Raw genomic sequence first — 17,968 nt, forward strand, 5'->3', positions numbered from 1 at the left:
AGACCCTCCTGGCCACGCCTCCACGTAGGAGCTGGAGTGGGACATGCCGCTGCTTCTGGGAGCTGCTTGAGCTGGGACCTGCATGGCTGACCCCCTCCCGCGCCCCAACCCTGCCCTGATCCACCTCCCGCCCTCCGAACCCCTTGGTCCCAGCCTGGAGCACCCTCCCACATTCTGAACTCCTCATTTCTGGCCCCACCTCAGAGCCCTCCCGCACCCCAACCCCAAATTTTGTGGGCATTCATGGCCCGCCATACAATTTCAATAACCAGATGTGACCCTCGGGCCAAAAAGTTTTCCCACCCCTGCTCTATAATCACATCCAGTGATTAGATCCATTTACACACACCTTATGCAAGGGTTTGTGGCTAAATTGTTCTACATCTTGCCCAAAGGTTAAGGGTGGGTATAACTCATCCCCCATCTAGCTCCCAACACAAAACCTGCTTACTCTTTGTGCATGGAACCAAGAGTGGTCAATCTCTCCATCTCAGGGCACTGGAAAGCCGTTTCATTGGAAAACATAAAACACAATCAATAGGTCAATAACTTTTTTTTTTTAATCTGTATGGTGGCAGTACCTACGACCCCCAATCATGAACTAGGAACCCCACTGTGCTAGGTGCTGTACAAACACATACCAAAAAATGATTCCCGTCTCAAACAGCTTACGTTGTAAGTAAAGTTCTTGTATTCATCACTTAAAAGGAATATACTAGATGCCTAACAAACTGCAGAATCTCCCTTCTCACCCGGTTTGAGTTTTCAGAAAAACAAATCCATACTCTCTAGCTGCATAGCAGTTCAACTGGTGCAATGATAGCTATCTATTTCCACTGCTAGAAAACAAACAAAAACATTAAAGAAGAAACAGAATACTATTCTAGCAATCCTAACTCATGCAAATCTGCAACTGATTTCAACGTTATTTACATACGCATAAAAAGAGGAGATTAGAAAGCAAACAGAAAACTAAACAGATCTTATAGGGGAAGCTTGTCTCCACCTGCTGGATGGAACGAAAGCAGCAAACTATCCATGTGTAGAAGATACAAGAACAAATTTACTTCAGAACTTGCATCTACATTTCAAACACTCCACAGCCATGTGACGTTCAATATAAATTTCTCTAGAGTCTAGACTCTCGAAATATGACTCCATAAAATATGACAGATTTTGTTTAAAGATTAGTGATTATTTTCTTGGCACCAGAGTTGAATAATGAAAACAGTAAATAATGGCACCAAGCACTTACATAGTGCCTTTCCTTAGAGGATTTCACAGCACTTTGCAAAACTGGGTGATCACCATTAGCCTCATTTTATAACAGGTTAGATGACTCCTCTCCCCAAGAGGCAGGCATTGCACAGGCACTGGCAGATAAAGCTTACCCACCCTGCCACACTGTTTTTCACCAAAAGGAGACCACTCAATGGTCAAATATAATCTAGACTATCCTAAGGATTACTGTGGAGCAAGTGCCAGCAAATGTTCCCATTTAATCCCAACACAATTAGGCCAGGAAGCGCTAAATGCAAAGGGGAGTTTTCTTATGTTGGCAACCTCTGGTTGGTCAGACATGCCATCTGGTTTACATGTTCCTTAATATAAGCAATTTAACCCTAACTAACGTGCACACACACACACTCTCCAGAAAATATTAATCATGTTTACTAAGGAGAATTCCATTAATTAGTTGTCAACCTATCTTGCACCGATTACTTCTTTTTCTGGCGTTTTTAAATAGAATTCTTTATAATTTTTTAACCCAAATAACTTACTATCATATTTAATTCCAGCACTTTAAGACAGCCATATTGATTTTATTTTAAAAATCCGCTCCAGCATGTTTTGAACTTAAGTGCCTACTGTAGAGGAATTGATGCCAAATGTTCATTATGGCAGCAAAGAACACTGGTGCAATCCCGTTCTATTGTCCTCACCTATTTTTGGAGCCTGATTTGGCAACTTTCCTGCCCACTGTGAAACAACTGAGAAAAATGGTTAACTGTGTATGGTATACAGCCTCAGTTATGTTATCAGGATATATGGCGCACACTGTGCACAAATTATACTTCCAGTTACAAGTGTGTAACTATCAACTTCAGTGGCTTCTTTTGTATCTGTATAATGAGTAGAATTTGGCCCTCAATCTCCTGGAACCCCACCTTCTGATGGTATTAAATCTCAAAATGAAGTTTTGAGGGTAATACAAAAATGGGTCCAGGCACAGAACAGCAGGAGTTACTCCTGCCTGCTCTCTACTATAAGACTGCCAATTCTGCATTTACTTGACGGAAAAATAGCTAAGTTAAACTATCATGAGTACAGAAATAGAGATCTAAATAAAATCTAACCAAGAAATTCCACATAATACTTTATTCCCAAACTGATAGACCTATGCTAGATGTAAAATAGATGATACAGGATAAATAGACTACAAATTATCAGCATTTATTCAATAGTATTGAAAAATACTTTAGATATATTGTTTGTAATATCAGGATTATTCCTTTGAACATATACCAGAATTGTCCATGAAATTAAGAATAGTTGAGAGATTTGCAGCTAAATAGAGTTCAATGTTAAACACTCAACATCTAAATGTATTTCAGACAAGTTTGTATTAAAACATTTTTCAAAGGAGTATTAAAAAACACTAGGCAACTTTCTTACTTCAAAAAGAAAAAGATAATCCTGGGAAATAAAATAACTGAAAAGTCTCTCTAACTGTAGGCTCTCACTTCAACCCATATTTATAAACATTTTAAATTGATAATTCTCTGGAAAAAAGCAGAAAACAAAAAAGAACACTGAACACTTGTCTTTAGAGGAGAGTAGATATATAACATTAACAGCTTACTGTGGATAGTGGTTTAATCAGGAAGTAGCCATTATCCTTTCGCTACAGAGCAGTGACAGCACTCCAAAACAACAAGCCGTGGTATTTTTTTTCTCAGTTAAGAGGACTGAAAGAACACATGCTATTTTGCTCCAGCTTTGCTGACCCCAAAGGTCACCAGATGTCTGTTATCAAAAGGTATCATGAAAACATAATCCAAGCAAGTATTTACAATGCTAGATTTGTGGAAACATCTAAAATCTGTCTAACACAACCTCTCTCTGTGTGTATTACTCACAAAACATGGCTGTCTTATTCAGAGATTAGCAATTATTGTAATGAGATACTGTCGGAGAGGGTCAAATAGTACTTCCTGCAGTTTACACATCTTGATTTCCTGGTAAACAAACTGAAAGGCAGGTGGAGCACTTAGATCACTGGTAAACAAGTATGCTCACGTGACCAAAACCAACCCAGGTGAACTAATTAGTTACAATACAATGTATAATTGTTCCAACTTAACTACATCAGAAATAAAAATAACTCGAAGCAAAATGCAGATTTTTTTTTCTCTAATACTGGATAAATGGCAATTCTGTACTACATGATTTTTTTTAAGCATGTCTAAATCTAAAAGAATCATTTAAGTTAACTGAAGTTCAAATATACACATGCAATAAACTGCTGCTGAAGTTCTGTTAGAATGAGGAATCAGTACACATGATAAAAACAATCACAAAAGTCATTCTTGGAAAAATCTGAAATCTGAGCAATAATTGCTAACAGCTGTATCTGGAGGCTTATAATTTTCACCCTCCTTACAGCAGAGAAAGGAAATAAACAACAGAACTTTCTAAAAAGATATTACATAATATATTATTTAGAAGCAACCAAAAATTAAATCTAAAGTGCAGTTTAAAAGAAAAATAAAAAAACAATGGTTGGATAAATATTTCAATTGCAGGCTCCTTCACAGCACAGAGCAAGAGGCTAGTTGGTTTGATAGCTGGACACAAATCAAAATTGTCACCGATATTAGCTTGGAAGGTTGTGATATTATTTAAGTGTCTAGAATTCCCACCCCGCCTCACCTGCTGAAAAGGGGGAGTGCAAGAGCCTCTGGTAGAGAAGAATTTGATCAACAGATATAATCCTCTACTCCAGATATTTAAAAAAATATCTAATGTGCCAGAAGTGGGAGAATCTGCACTTAATTTCTCTAAAATACATTTTTGTTGTAACTGAAAGCGATAGACTAATGTCCAATCCAAAACAATTTCCTCAACTTCTTCATATTTCAACTGGATACTCTTCCCTCCTCGCCTCCAATGGAGGCAGTGGTCACTGAATGCCTTTGACTGCCTAAGACTGTTTTCCTCCCAAAAAATCTTAGTCACAGAGGGGACTGACATCAGCAGGAGAAGGCTATTTCTTCCCTATTTACCCGATAGAATTCACCAATGAAGAAAAAAGTTAAGCAGATCCAGTTTACAATCAGGCTCTCCCTGATGGACCTTCTTCAGGAGTTGCCATGATACTATGAAGAGTAAAACCCCACAGAAACAGTGACTAATGGGAAAGGAAGCCTGTTACCCTCAAGAGTAACATGAGGAGCACACAAAAGGGACATCAACTTTCCTCTCTGAGAAACAGTTCAGCATGGAGCCACAGGAAAGCAGCCAATTGACAAATCTGGAGAATGAAATCCAGGTACAGAATGGGCATTGGCAATGCAAATCTCTACTAACTATACTGTCAATGTGGCCCAACCCTATTTCAAAATCACCTCTAAGAACAAGGACCTGATCCAAAACCTATAAAAGTAAATGGAATGAATCCTATTCACTTCAGGGGTAGGGTTGGATCAAGCCTAGAGAGCATATCCTAGGCTGAGGCTTTATCTACACTAGAAAGGTTTGCTGGTATAGCTATATTGGCAAACCCTTCTAGTGAAGACACATCTTATACTGGAAAAAGAGTTCTTTTGCTAGTGTAGCTAATACCAGTTCCACAAATAAATAAGCAGTATCATCAAAAGGACATTTTTGCCAGCACAACTGCGTCAACACTACAGCTTTTACCAGCCTAGCTATGTCTGTTAGGGAGTGTGGTTTTTTCGCATTCCTAACTGATGTAGCTATGCTAGCAAAACTTTTTAAGTATAGACCAGGCTTGAGTGCACATTCAGTTATTGGAGTTTCTACAAAGACTGCCAACAATGGTACCATCTCAGTACTAAAAGTATGATGGTGGTTTGTGAGTGGGACACCTGTCCAATAAGCCAGGCCCCATGATTAAATGTAGTTTGTAAATTAAAAACATTCCAAAAACTATGCTAATAATATCAGCAAAAATAGTAATGAGGATTCTTCTTGTAAAATATTTATATTTTACACTGTTGATTTAAAAGATTACCTTGAGATTTTTAATAAAAGATTATTTCATGCATTAGTATGGCCATAATTGTTATAACAAAATGCAGAGAAAGAACTCATTCCCTTAAAAAAACGATTTCAAAACATCAAAATTGTACTGCTAGAATCTGTTGGGTTCGTTTGTTTCTTTTTGCTTACAAAAAGCAATTCTTGTCAAAAGAGACAGTTAAAAAAATACAAATCTTCAAGCAGAAATAGAGCCTTGTGCTTAGAGAAAAATCTCAGCAAAGCTCTCTTTACAATAGTTTAAAAAATACCTTTCCATAAGCAGTACACAGTTCATAGTGAAATCAGTGGGAGTTTGCCTCTGACTTCACCAGAAGCATAAGAGATAGTGAGTTAGGGCCTTACGTTAGAAACTTTTCATCCAAAAAAATACTTACTCACAAAAATAGTCCCAATGAATTTAATAGGTCATATACGATTAAGGGTTTTGATGGGTTGGGACATGTGTACTAGAGTTATTATTCAGATTATTAGCTATTGAGGTGAACAGTTCTTCTCAGATCATCTCAATACACATTACCCACACTGCAAAACATAATTATTAGGTAAAGTGTGTCTTTGCTATGGTACATGAAATGAAGGAGGATACACACACACACATATATATATATATAATACTGGCAACAACAAAATAGGATACATCTTTGGTAAATGTTTCCAGCTCACCCTCAACTCCAAGCCAGATACCAGTGTTAACAAGATTACACGCAATAAGGGTTATTTTCTGCCCCTTCTGACCACCAGAGGCCCTCTAGGGACTCATCTCACCTCACACTTGTCAGTCACTTGCTTAATCATATAATACCCAAGTATCAGGAGGCCCAAAAACTGCTAACTGGAAAGTTTAAAAGAAGATCTGACAAGGTAAGGAAACTGTTTCTGTGCTTGTTTCATTTAAATTAAGATGATTAAAAGCAGCATTTTTCTTCTGCCTAGTAAAGTTTCAAAGCTGTATTAAGTCAATCTCCAGCTATAAACTTTTGAAAGAACAACCATAACGAATTGTTCACGGTTATGAACATTTCAGAGTTACAAACAACCTCCATTCCCAAGGTGTTTGTAACTTTGAGGTTCTACTGTAGGCATATTTTTACTCTTATCTGTACTTTCAGAAGGCAAGCAGTCCTGTGCTAATAAGCACATTTCAGGTTGACCTTCAGAGGTGGCTCTGAGTAGAGTACATTGCAGCAGACAAGGGTAGAAGTAATAGAAGTCATGGACTGTTGGATTTCTATTGTGCAGTCCACATTAGAGAGGAATGGCTACAATCTCCAAGTAAACTGCAAATAGTGAAAGGCACTATGGCCAGGGCTTTGCCTTTTACATTATTCCTTAAGCCACCAAATTTGCTGCAGAATCCACATGTCACTCCAGAATATAAAACTTTCCTTTAAAAAACAAAACAAAAATCTTCTAGCTGATATAGCTGTGAATATAACCTCCTGAATATGAACTGAATGAAACTGATGCAGTCATCTAAGTATACAGACAACATGAAAAAATGGCTCTGATCAGTGTGAACTTCCCCCATTCATCTCCATGATGTGTTAAACCTGAAAGTTAATGCTGATGGTTTCACATCAGTGTGGTTAAATCTTTCACTGCTAATGATCTGAGCAAGAATACCCAGCTAACATGTATATCCATTTATGTTAGCTGAATGGACAGATATTCATGGACAAGGAGAGACCAATAGGCCAGCTGAATACTATCAGAATTTGCTGGGGTGAGGCGCCAGCAATTCAAACCATTCCTACGTTCCCTGCCCCCTAAAATCTCAAGTTTCTTCCAACTCTGCCCACCAGAAGAAGGGAAAGTGGAGATGCAGACTCTTCTCCTCTACCAAAAGTCTCAACCACCTCTTCCAAAAAGCCCAAATGCATCTTATTTCTTTGTAAGTGACAAATCTTTCAGCTGTTCCCTTTCCAGTGAAGTGCAATTCCCACCTCCCAAGCAATCTGGAACGAGTGAGAAGTCTTACTCATTGGGCCAGATTCTAACATGCTTAAGACATCTGAGTACTACTTTATTTCATGAGAGGTCCCACCATGAGGCCATTCATAGAGTAAGTTAATATTCAACTTGAGTAAAGAGTGTCAGAATGTGGCCCTATATTTGGAAAAGACATTGCTTTAAAAACATGTAGCAAGCTAATCCCCTTTCTCCATAGTGCTTCAAACAGCTGATGCCAGCTCAGAAGGAGCCTCTTAGGGCTGTTCAGAAATTGTGTAGCAGCTGAATTCCCCCTACCTGTCTTAGTCCTAGCCCTACTAGGCATAGGGTGGAGCGGGGGTTCCTGCAAGAGGCAGGAAGGAGATACGGCATCCTCCTCTGCTCTTCTTCCCCTAAAGCAACCTAGGCAGTGTATTGTGGCCACAGGGCCTGGTGCTATACTCATGATTTCTTTGGTTTTCGTTTACAGATTCTTCCCCCACCACCAGCCCCAATTTTAACCTGAATGCTTGAACATGTGACATATTAATTGGATCCTAACGTAATATCTTGAATCAAAAGATGCAAGTGAAATATTGCAAGTACTAATTAGCAAGAGCCACTAAAAATTATACATTTATTGCCCACTATGTCTGCAAACTGTCCTCAAAGTTTTTTCTTTGTAAATTGAATTAATTCTGCGCTTACTAAAGGCATCAGAATGAGTGTTCAGGAGGCTGAATTTCTTTGTTTTTTCCATCATGTAGTAATAGTGCAAACTCCTGCCCTGTCACTGTATCCCAATCCCCAACTGCTCAAACGTCCCTCATTTTGAAGGAATGTCACCGATTTTAGTCTCAAAACTATCTACTTTCCACACAAATTTGGTATCCCCACATTTTTTATAGCTGAAAATGTATTTATATATGAAATAAAGAATTATGAAACCAAGGCCGTAGAAAGAAACGGTAACTTTCTTTAACTGTGGTTCTTCAAGATGTGATGTAGATGTGTACTCCAAGTACAAGTGTGCATGATAGAAGCAGACACTTCTGCCTAGCAGTACCTATAGAGGGGTGGCGCTCAGGCCTCATGCCCGTAGCCCTACCCCTGGCTATATGAGGTAGTTCCGCCCCAATTCCCCTCAGTTCGTTTGCACCAAATGTCCATGGGAAGACTCCGATGCAGAGGGGACAAGGTGGGCCGTGGAATACACATCTGCATCAGATCTTGAAGAAAACAGTTACAGTAAGTAACTGTTCCTTCTTCAAGTAAATGCAAACGTGTGTATTCCAAGCATGTGATTACCGAGCAGTAGCCACATCCCCAGGCAGGGCTCAGTCTACCTGAGTAAGATTGCAGGACACACTTCTGACGTTAGCATCCGCTCTGGAAGAAGCGGTTATCCCGTAATAGTCCGTATATGTATGTATAGACAACCACACAACCCTACAAATGCCCAATATGGAAATGTCATTAAGGAATGCCACCGACATTGCCTGTGCTCTCGTTGACTGTGCCCATAACTGGTGAGGAGCCATAGCCAATGCTACATCATATTCAGTCTTGATGCAAGATGTTATCCCTCAAGAGATGGTCTGCTCAGAGACCGCCTATCCCTTCATGGGGTCCACATATGATATGAACAGGCAAGGCAAAGCACGAAACTGTTCAGTCCTCCTCAGACAAAAGCTTTGACAGCATCTAATGTAAGGAGGCATTGTTCCTCTGGTGAGGAATGCAGATAAGGGAAAAATATAGACAAATATACTCTCTGGTTCAAATCAAACTGAGAGACCATCTTGGATACAAGGTGTGGCCAGAACATAATCTTGTCCCTGGAGAACTGTGTGTAAGGAGGCCCGGCAACTCACACGCCCTCCTAGCAGAAATAATGGTTATAAAAAATATAGTCTTCTGAGATGGAAGGGTGTGACAGCACCCCAGGGTATGACCTGGACTGTGGGACCGCTGTGTCCCCTTAACTTTCCAGCCTGGGCTGTCTCTCACAATGCTTTTCTAGTGACAAGCAGCAAACCCCTCCAGGCGCTGTTATTACTCAACTACCAACATGCAAAGACAAACCCAGCTAAGTTGCATAAAAGCTCTCCAAGCCACTCATTAACTATACAGAGGGAGACCCCAGCAAATCCCCCCAGCCTTGTACCCCAGAAGTGTACCATCTTACACTGCTCAAGACTGTCTCTCGAACAATGCAAGCTCATTAATTAGTTCGCCACTTCGTTGAAGGATAGTGGCCATGCACCAGCCTTTGTAATCTAAGCAGATTCCCTAAGCAGTTTAGACAAACACACTGGTAAGGATAAAAGATTAAAATAAGTTTGTTACAGAAAGATAGACTTTAGCTGATTATAAGTGGAAGGCATAAAGGTCAAAGACAGTTACCTAAGAAAATAAAAAATAAACACGCATCCTAAATCCTAAACTCCCAGTCTAAGCAAGATTTGAATCAAATGGCTTTGATTCAAATCTGGACGTTGCAGGAGGTCACAGTTCTTAATACACAGTCTGAATTTCCTTCTCAGCGTGAGACCAATCTCCTCAGTTTTATGTCTCTGTCTTCCCAGAATTCTTGTTGCCTTCAGCGTAGGTGGGGGGAGGAGAGAGGTGATCGCCTAGTGCCACTATCCCTTACTTTTATACTCTCAATTCAGAGAAGATACTGACCCAGGCATGTCCTGGCGGGCCTTGCTAAGTCATATAGTTGAACAATCCTCACTGTGTAGTGCTTGTGCAACTATTTCTTACAGAATTGTAAATCTCTTGTTTACAATTCTCTTGTCAGCCAATGGCTCGTGATAGTAGCTTAACACCCATTTGGGTGTGGGTCACCACCTTTGTTGTCACTGGAGAACTAGCAGTGGGCATCTCCCAAACTCACAGCATATTTCAATAACAACCACATACTGGGTTGTCTACTGTCTAGTCACACAAACACAAGCACCCTTGTCCCGCCTCCTGCCCCAAGGCTCCGCCTCCACTCCACCCCTTCTCTGAGGCCCCATCCCACTCACTCCATTCCCCCCTCCCACCATTGCTCGCTCTCCCCACATCCTCACTCACTTTCACTGGGCTGGAGCAGGGAGTTCAGTCGCAAGAGGGGCCGTGGGCTCTGGGCTGGGTCCAGTGGGTTCAGAGTGTGGGAGGTGGCTCTCAGTTGAGCTTGGGCAGGGGTTTGGGGTGCAAGCTCCGGGAGGGAGTCTGGGTGCTGGAGGGGGTTTGGAGTACTGGTTCTAAGAGGGGGCTCAGGGCTGGGGCAGGAAATTGTGGTGGAGGAAGGGGAGAGGGATGTGGGCTCCAGCCAGGCTTACCTTGGGCAGCTTCCGGTCAGAGGCACAGCAGGGCTAAGCCAGGCTCCCTGCCTGCCCTGACCCCACACTGCTCCTGGAAGTGCCTGGCAGGTCCCTGCGGCCCCTGGAGCCCCCTCTTGCTTGCAGGCACCGCCCCCACAGCTCCCATTGGCCACAGCTCCCAGACAATGGGAGCTGCGGAGTTAGCGCTTGGGGCAGGGGCAGCGCACAGAGACTCCCTGTTCCCCTCCCAAAGGCCGCAGGAACATGCTGGCTACTTCCGGGAGCAGCGGGGAGCCAGGGCAGGCAGGGAGCCTGTCTTAGCCTGCTGCGCTGCCGGACTTTTAGCGGCCTAATATCTCCCGTTTTGGCTTCAGTAGCCTCCGGGAGATAGAACCCAATTCTTGGAGACTCCCGAGGAAACCATGAGGGTTGGCAACCCTAACCATATAGCAAAAATCTCATAACTTCATACACTAATGATTATATGTATTTTGACAGAACAATGCGTTTCAGCAGATCATGACCTTTCAGATATTTCATTTGAAATATCACAACCATATACAAATGATGAATATGGGGATTACAGGGTGCTACTTTGAGATCCAGTGCATCACAAAGGGGCAGCAGACAGGAAGGAAGAGGCTCAAATGGAGGCCCCATTAGAGCTGTTAAAATGGTGTTCAGGTCCCACAGGTGGACCAGCTCTTAGACTGGAGGATGCAGGTGAAAAAGTCCTTTCTCGTCGCCCAGGGAATTGGAGAAATTCAATTTCCCTTGGATATGTGGATGAAATGTCGATACTGCTGCCAAATGCACTCTCAGAGAACTGAATACTAAGTCTGATTTCTGAAGGTGAAGCAGGTACTCCAAGATGTCCTGGATGGAAGACCCCGCTAGATGGGTCCCATGAGCCGAGAACCACACTAAAAACCTCTTCCACTTTGCCATTCTAGTCAAAGGCTTCCTACTGTTAAGTAGGACCTGTTGGTCAGCCTGTGAGCAACGCTATTCACCTACACTGTAACGTACAGAGAGCTGATCACCAGATGCGTGGTGCAGCCACAGTCCTCTGTGACAAGGTCAGAAAGGAGAAGTAAGATGGGAGATTGAACTGACAGAACATGTCTGAGAATCAGCACTGCCTCGGCCACGCGGGGCAATCAGGATGAGCCAGGCTCAATCCACCTTGGGTTTGGTGGTAAGTTGAGGAATGATCAGGACAGAAAAGAATGTATAAAGCAGAGTCAAGGGAAAGCATCAGAGAGGAAGCCCAGGCTGAGCATCTCCTGAGAGCAGAATAGGCAATACTTCCTGTTTTCCCTCATTGCGAAGAGGTCGATCATGGGGATGCCCCACACTGCTAAAACAATTCGAAGGACCTCCACTTTCAGGGACCATTCCTGACTTGGGGAGAAAAACCTGTAGAGATGATCCACAAGGCAGTAAGTGGACAGCTATAAGGGTAAGGTCTTCTTTCATGCTGAACTGCCACAGGTTGATCACCTTGAGGCAGAATGATCTGGAGTGGGCTCCCCTTTGTTTGTTCACATTGTACATCACAGTGGTATTGTCGGTGAGTATGTGAACCAGTGAATATCTGATATGTTCCCGAAAGGCATGACACACATAGATGGCCCAAAGCTTCAGCACACTGATGTGGAGCAAGGCCTCCTGTTCTCACCAGAGTCACTCAGCGAGTCCAGATGTGCCCCACCCAACCAAGAAGGGACATCTCAGTAACCAATGACTTGGTCGGAAAGGGCTGAGCCAAGGTACACATTGCATAGGGACTCCCACCAGCACAGGAACTCCAGGACTGATAGACGAACGAGAACCAATCAGTCCAGAGAATGCAGGGCAGGGCAGTAAACCATCTTGAGCCACATTCGAAGAGGGTGAAGATGAAACCTGGTGAGATGGACCACCTGGGTGCAAGCGGAGACATGGCACAATGGGCTCAGACACACGTGGACTGTCATGGATGGTTGTGATTGCAGACTAAGACACAGCTGTTGAATCACCTGGAAGCGGTCAGTCAGCAGGAACACTTTCGACATTGTGGAATCTAACAGGGGCCCAATGAACTCTATTTACCGAGTGGGAGCCAAAGTCAACTTCATGGTGTTTAGAATGAGTTCTAAATGATGGAGTAAATATAGCATGGTGTCGATGTGACCGAGAACCTCCTCTCTGGACTCACCGTTCAGCAACCAGTCGTTGAGGTGGGGAAGGTATGGATTCATTTCCTCCTGAGGTATGCCATGACCGCTGCCATACATTCAGTGAAGACTCAGGAGAGATGCCGAATGGGAGAACCGTGCACCGAAAGTGTCAGTTTCCTACCAGGAAACGAAGAAACTTCCTGTGGCTTGGAAGGATGGCCACATGAAAGTAAGTGTCCTGAAGATCCAGAGCAGTTATTTTGAAACAAAGCAAGGATTATATGAGCTTCTGTATGGTCACTCTATTTCATTTATTTGTTGAATCCATGGAGGTCAAGGATGGGTCTCATCCCATCCAAGGATTTTGGTATCAGGAAATACCCATGATCCCAGTGTTCTCACAAAACCTCCTCCACTGCTCACAACATTAGCAGAGAGCTGACCTGCTCAAAGAGCAGCCTCCTGAGAGGGGTCCGTGAAGAGGGACGGGGAAGGAGAGGGGCTGGAGAGGGGGCATGGAGAGGAACTGGATGGCATAGCCCTATCTGACAGCGTTTAGGACCTAGTTGCAGAAGGTAATCGAGACCCAGGCAATGTAAAAGTGGGCTAGCATGTCCCCAAAGGAACAGGCACATGACAAGGGAGGAAGAAAAAAGGGGAACAGTGCTCTGGACCACCGAGTCAAAACAGGTGCTTAGCAGGCACCCAGGGAGGGGGTGCAGACAGGCCAGGCCATGAACCCGAGTGCTTTCTCTTATGGGACTTGTCCCTCTTCCTGGGATAGTCTCACTGTCTCAGAGGAAAAAGCTGCACAAAAGGATGCTGCAGCCTGTATGACTGTTATTGTTGCGCCCCATAGTGGCATCTCTGCGTGGCTGGCGTGTACGCCCCCAGAGACCTTAATATAGCCTTTGAATCCTTGAAGGAATGCAGGGTTTCATCAGTCTTGACCGAAAGCAAGGTTCAATCATCAAAACACAGGTCCTGAATTGCTTGCTGGATATCCAGTGTGATCACCGAGTTTTGGAGCCAGGAAGCCCTCCCTCATAGCAACTATCAATGCCATCGTCCTGGCTGAAGTATCCGCCACATCAAGGGCAGACTGCAGAGATGTTATAGCCACCCAGCAGCCCTCAGCGACAAACACCCGAAATTCGTCACGGGAAGCCTCGTACAACTGCTCCTCAAATTTGGCCACAGCCAACTAATTGAGGAAGTCATATCTTGCCAGCAAAGCTTGCTGGTTCACAATCCTCACAATCCTGTAGTGAAGAGGAGGTGTATATCTTTCTATCCAAAAGGTCCAGGCACTTAGAGTCTCTGTCCTTAGGGTGGACTTGAACTTGCCCTGCCAGTCTCCATCATTCACCACCATGACCACCAAGAATTTCAGGGCTGGATGGGAACAGAACCCCTTGTATCCCTCTACAGGCACAACATAGCATTTCTATAAGACCTTGGCCATTGGCGGTACCAAAGCCGGGATACCCAAAGAACTCTCAAAGGTTTGAGGAGTGCCTCATTAATTGGGAGGGCCACCCTTCCAGGGATGAATGTCCACAAGTTTATGGGTATTCTCCTGGAGAAAATCCTCTTGAACACGAGAGACGAGGCCACTCAACATAAAAGGTCCTGGTATGCCTTAAACTCCTCCAGGATGGAAGGGGAGGATGAACCAGGCAGCACTGCTTCATCCAGGGACAAGGATGAGGCTGTTGGCTGGGCTAAAGGCAAGTCCTGCTCCTAAGGCAGCGTCTCTGGATGGGGAAATTTCAGGAGCTCCACAGGAAGGGGAATCTCAGGCATCTGGACTTATGGGTGATCTGCAGCCACCAATGCTACATAAACAGGTGATCTCGCTTTGAACTGGATGATGAGCAAGACCTCCAGGAGGAAGGAGTTTCCCAGTTAAACCCAAGGGGAGTATTGGTATGGGTAAGGCATTGGTGGCCAGTAGGAGATGGTCCATGGGTCTCCATAAGGGCCTCAGGGCACATGCCAATCCTGGTAGCCCTACAGGTCTACCATTGGCTTCAGACCTCCTCTGATGAAGTGAAGCAGGAGGACAAGGATCCCGATTCTGAAACAGGGGAGTCCCAGGACCTGGGAGACATAGGAGGAGTGACTCTAGAGGGAGAGAGCAGACAATCCGACTCATCCGTGTCCCAAAACAAGGTCGGAATCGGCACTCCTGATATAGTTGGCACCACCAGTGCCAAAAATGCCAGTGCCACAGGCAAAGTCAGTCCCAGTACAAATATTGGTACTGGAGTGCCTGAGTGCCTCAACGTTGGGCACAGCAACAACCTCCATGGAACCATCAGTGGCGTCGATTGCATGGGTGCCGAGGAAGGGCCAGTGTAGTGGAGTGGTTGCCCCACACCAGGAAGAGGAAGGGTTAAAGCAGGCCAGAGGGAGCCTATGCAGAACCCTCCAATTAGAAGAGGGCTCACTAAGTGAGCCAATCGGGAGGTGGCTTGTTGCAGCAGCCAATCAGGGCCAGCGGGGGCCATATATAAAGGGCTGCTCCACAGAGCAGAGGACAGTCTCTCCCTGGCCTGCTAGGGAGAAGGACTGTCTGCCTAGGAGCACCAGGGCTAGAGCAGTGCTGGGCAGGGCAGCAGAGCAGGAGGAGCTTCTGGCTGACTTCTGCCAGACTGAGGTCCTGGAGAAAGGGCAGATAAAGTGCTAGGGCTTCCCCCACTTGCCCTGAGGGAAATGGACAACACAAACTGGAGTCGGGCCAGCGGCAAAGATGGGACCAAAAGGCAGAGTAGGTCCGACACAGCCTGGTACGCTGATGTCATAGATACTGTTGGTACCAGCATTCTTCCTGTAGGTACTGGACTCAACGGACGCCTAGAGGCCGGAACTGGAGTTGATGGTACAGGTGTCTGCCCTCCCTACCCTATACTGAGGGAGGGTCAGAGGCACCTGCACCATCCCGCATGCCAGAGCCTTCCTGGTGCTGGTCTGCGCTTTTCTTAGGGGAGGCAGAAGAGTCACCCCAGGACCTGGAGCACTCGCGATTGGTCTTCTGAGACCTCATATTTGGCACCAATGACAGAACGACTCCTGCGTCTCTTGGGGAAGTTCCTGCCCCAGAATGGGAGGCAGTAGCATTTTCCAAGCTGGAGGGCGATCTGTGGCCCGAGGAAGGCCTCAGTACCAAGTCAGTCCTGATGGCCTGTTCAAGCAGGTGCTGCTTGAGGTGAAGATCCCGTGCCACCAGAGTCCTCTTTTTGAACAATCTTAAGATGGAACAGCTCTCTTTAAGGTGGGTTTCGCCAAGACAGAGCAAGAACCTCATGTGGGGGTCACTATTGGAAATCACCACTCCACACAAAGGACAATGCTTGAACCCTGGTGAGGGCATCACTGGGGAGCACTACCACTATACTATTACTCTAATACTAACTGAACTATTAACTATGTACATTAAAACTAGGCTAGGACGATGAATTGTGGGGTTGTGAAATGACAACCACACAGAGCTCCGACTTCAGCTGATGGGCGGTGAGAAGGAACTGACGTGAGGTCAGGGCAGTGTTGCCTCATATAGCCAGGGAAGGGGTTACAAGCATGAGGTGCGAGCACCGCCTCTCTATGGGTACAGCTAAGCAAAAGTCTCTGGCTCCAACACTCACAACCTGCTTGGAATACACGTCTGTATCTACTCGAAGAAAAAATAATATTACATTAAAGAGAGAAATCCCACAGCATTTTAACTTTCTTACATGAATAATTTGTGTCCTCCTCATTTGGGGTCTTTGTCCATCAAAACTTTCCACCACTACCAGATATGGGCTAAAGCTTATGCTCAAATAAATCTGTTAGTCTTTAAGGTACCACCAGACTCCTTGTTGTATTAGTTCCTTAAGCCATTTAGCCTCCAACTGTCTTACATTTCTGAATTTAGCATTTTATAAATAAATTCAAGTCACATTAGGATAAACTATTTAATATCTGGATTTTCAATTAAACATTTTCCAGTATTTTCTCACTTATTAGAGCTTGAAAACGATTCAAACTTGTCTATGTACACACTTATTTGGGGATTTTTTTTTACTAGCTAGTGGGAATCAGCTAGTGAATCAGCTATATAAAGTATCTACAAAAAAAAATACTTTAACAGCCTAGCATTCACTCTTTATAATATAGTTCAGCATTAAACATGATTTATTTTCTCAAACTGATGGCCTTCGGAAGGTTTGCAATCTACATTTTCCTTCCAGAACACAGGAAGGGGTTTATTTAATAAATTAGATCTCTCACCATAAAAACTAGGGGAACATTTTATAGATATTTTGTGTTAACAAGATACCTTTAATATACAACTCTAGATATACCTTGAAAGGTTTAAGAACAAAAAAGAAATGTTGAAGGCCATGAATATTTTTTAGAAAAGATACAAAAGACTGAAGAAAACTATAAATGTATATCCTTTCATTTATCTATCAACATAAAATAGACACACACACACACAGCCTGTGAGAATACAATATTAATTTTACTGCAGAAGAACAGACATTGCATAACAATGAGATTTGCTAATGAAATCAGCCATCAACCTGGAATACATATGTATTAAACCAAGACCTCAGTGTCATTTTCTTTTTGCATCATTTGTTCTCTCTCTCTCATTTTTCTCGACCTTTCAATATTTTGTCCTCCTTCAGGTTTTATTGCTTCAAATAATACAATATTATACAATATTGCTGTAACACTATAGATGCAGCACTTTTCATTTTATCACATTTATTTTTGTTAAATGTAGAAGCTAATTGCACAGGTTCCATCAGCATTGTTAATGTACCTTTGAAAGAAAAATCAGTGATGCTAAAGAGACAAAGGAGGTTTATTTCTATGGAAAATTGAAGTAACACATCTAATAAAAATTGAATATTACTTAGTACATAAACCGTGTAGAAACTTTTACAACTAGATCAGTGTTTACCTACCTGTTAATGCAGAGATTTTATATATAAAATATATATTACCCTTGTATTTAATGGTTAAATGTGGCCATAGTGTAAAACTATGACAAATGAAAATAATTGTTTTACTAACTCCCCAAAATCACCATAATTTTAATATATTTAAATAAGCCATCACATTTAGTAACAACATGAATAGCATATATTCTACACATTGATTTGAAATACACACACCTGTACCTGAAAAGTAGAATTCTTTAAAAAAAAAAAAAATCAAGATTATTTACTATTTATGCATGGAATGATGCACTTTGCAGCTGTTCACTACACAAGATCAATG

The 17,968-nt window shown here is 43.2% G+C and overlaps 1 protein-coding gene across 15 annotated transcripts in view; it reads right to left on the reverse strand.

Moving 5' to 3' along the window:
* The window catches only part of BAZ2B (bromodomain adjacent to zinc finger domain 2B), a 277,531-nt gene that overhangs the window by 183,317 nt on the left and 76,246 nt on the right, over positions 1–17,968 (reverse strand). Inside the window, exon 1 of one of the 15 annotated variants that reach the window (XM_043524904.1) lies at positions 2,864–3,127. The exons of the other annotated variants lie outside the window; for them this stretch is intronic. The gene's annotated coding sequence lies outside the window, so the exon portion shown is untranslated. Of the gene's footprint in view, positions 1–2,863; positions 3,128–17,968 lie in introns of those variants that run through there. 15 annotated transcript variants of the gene reach the window in all.

The sequence above is a fragment of the Chelonia mydas genome, chromosome 11 (assembly GCF_015237465.2).
Source record: "Chelonia mydas isolate rCheMyd1 chromosome 11, rCheMyd1.pri.v2, whole genome shotgun sequence".
NCBI classification, from domain to species: domain Eukaryota; kingdom Metazoa; phylum Chordata; order Testudines; family Cheloniidae; genus Chelonia; species Chelonia mydas.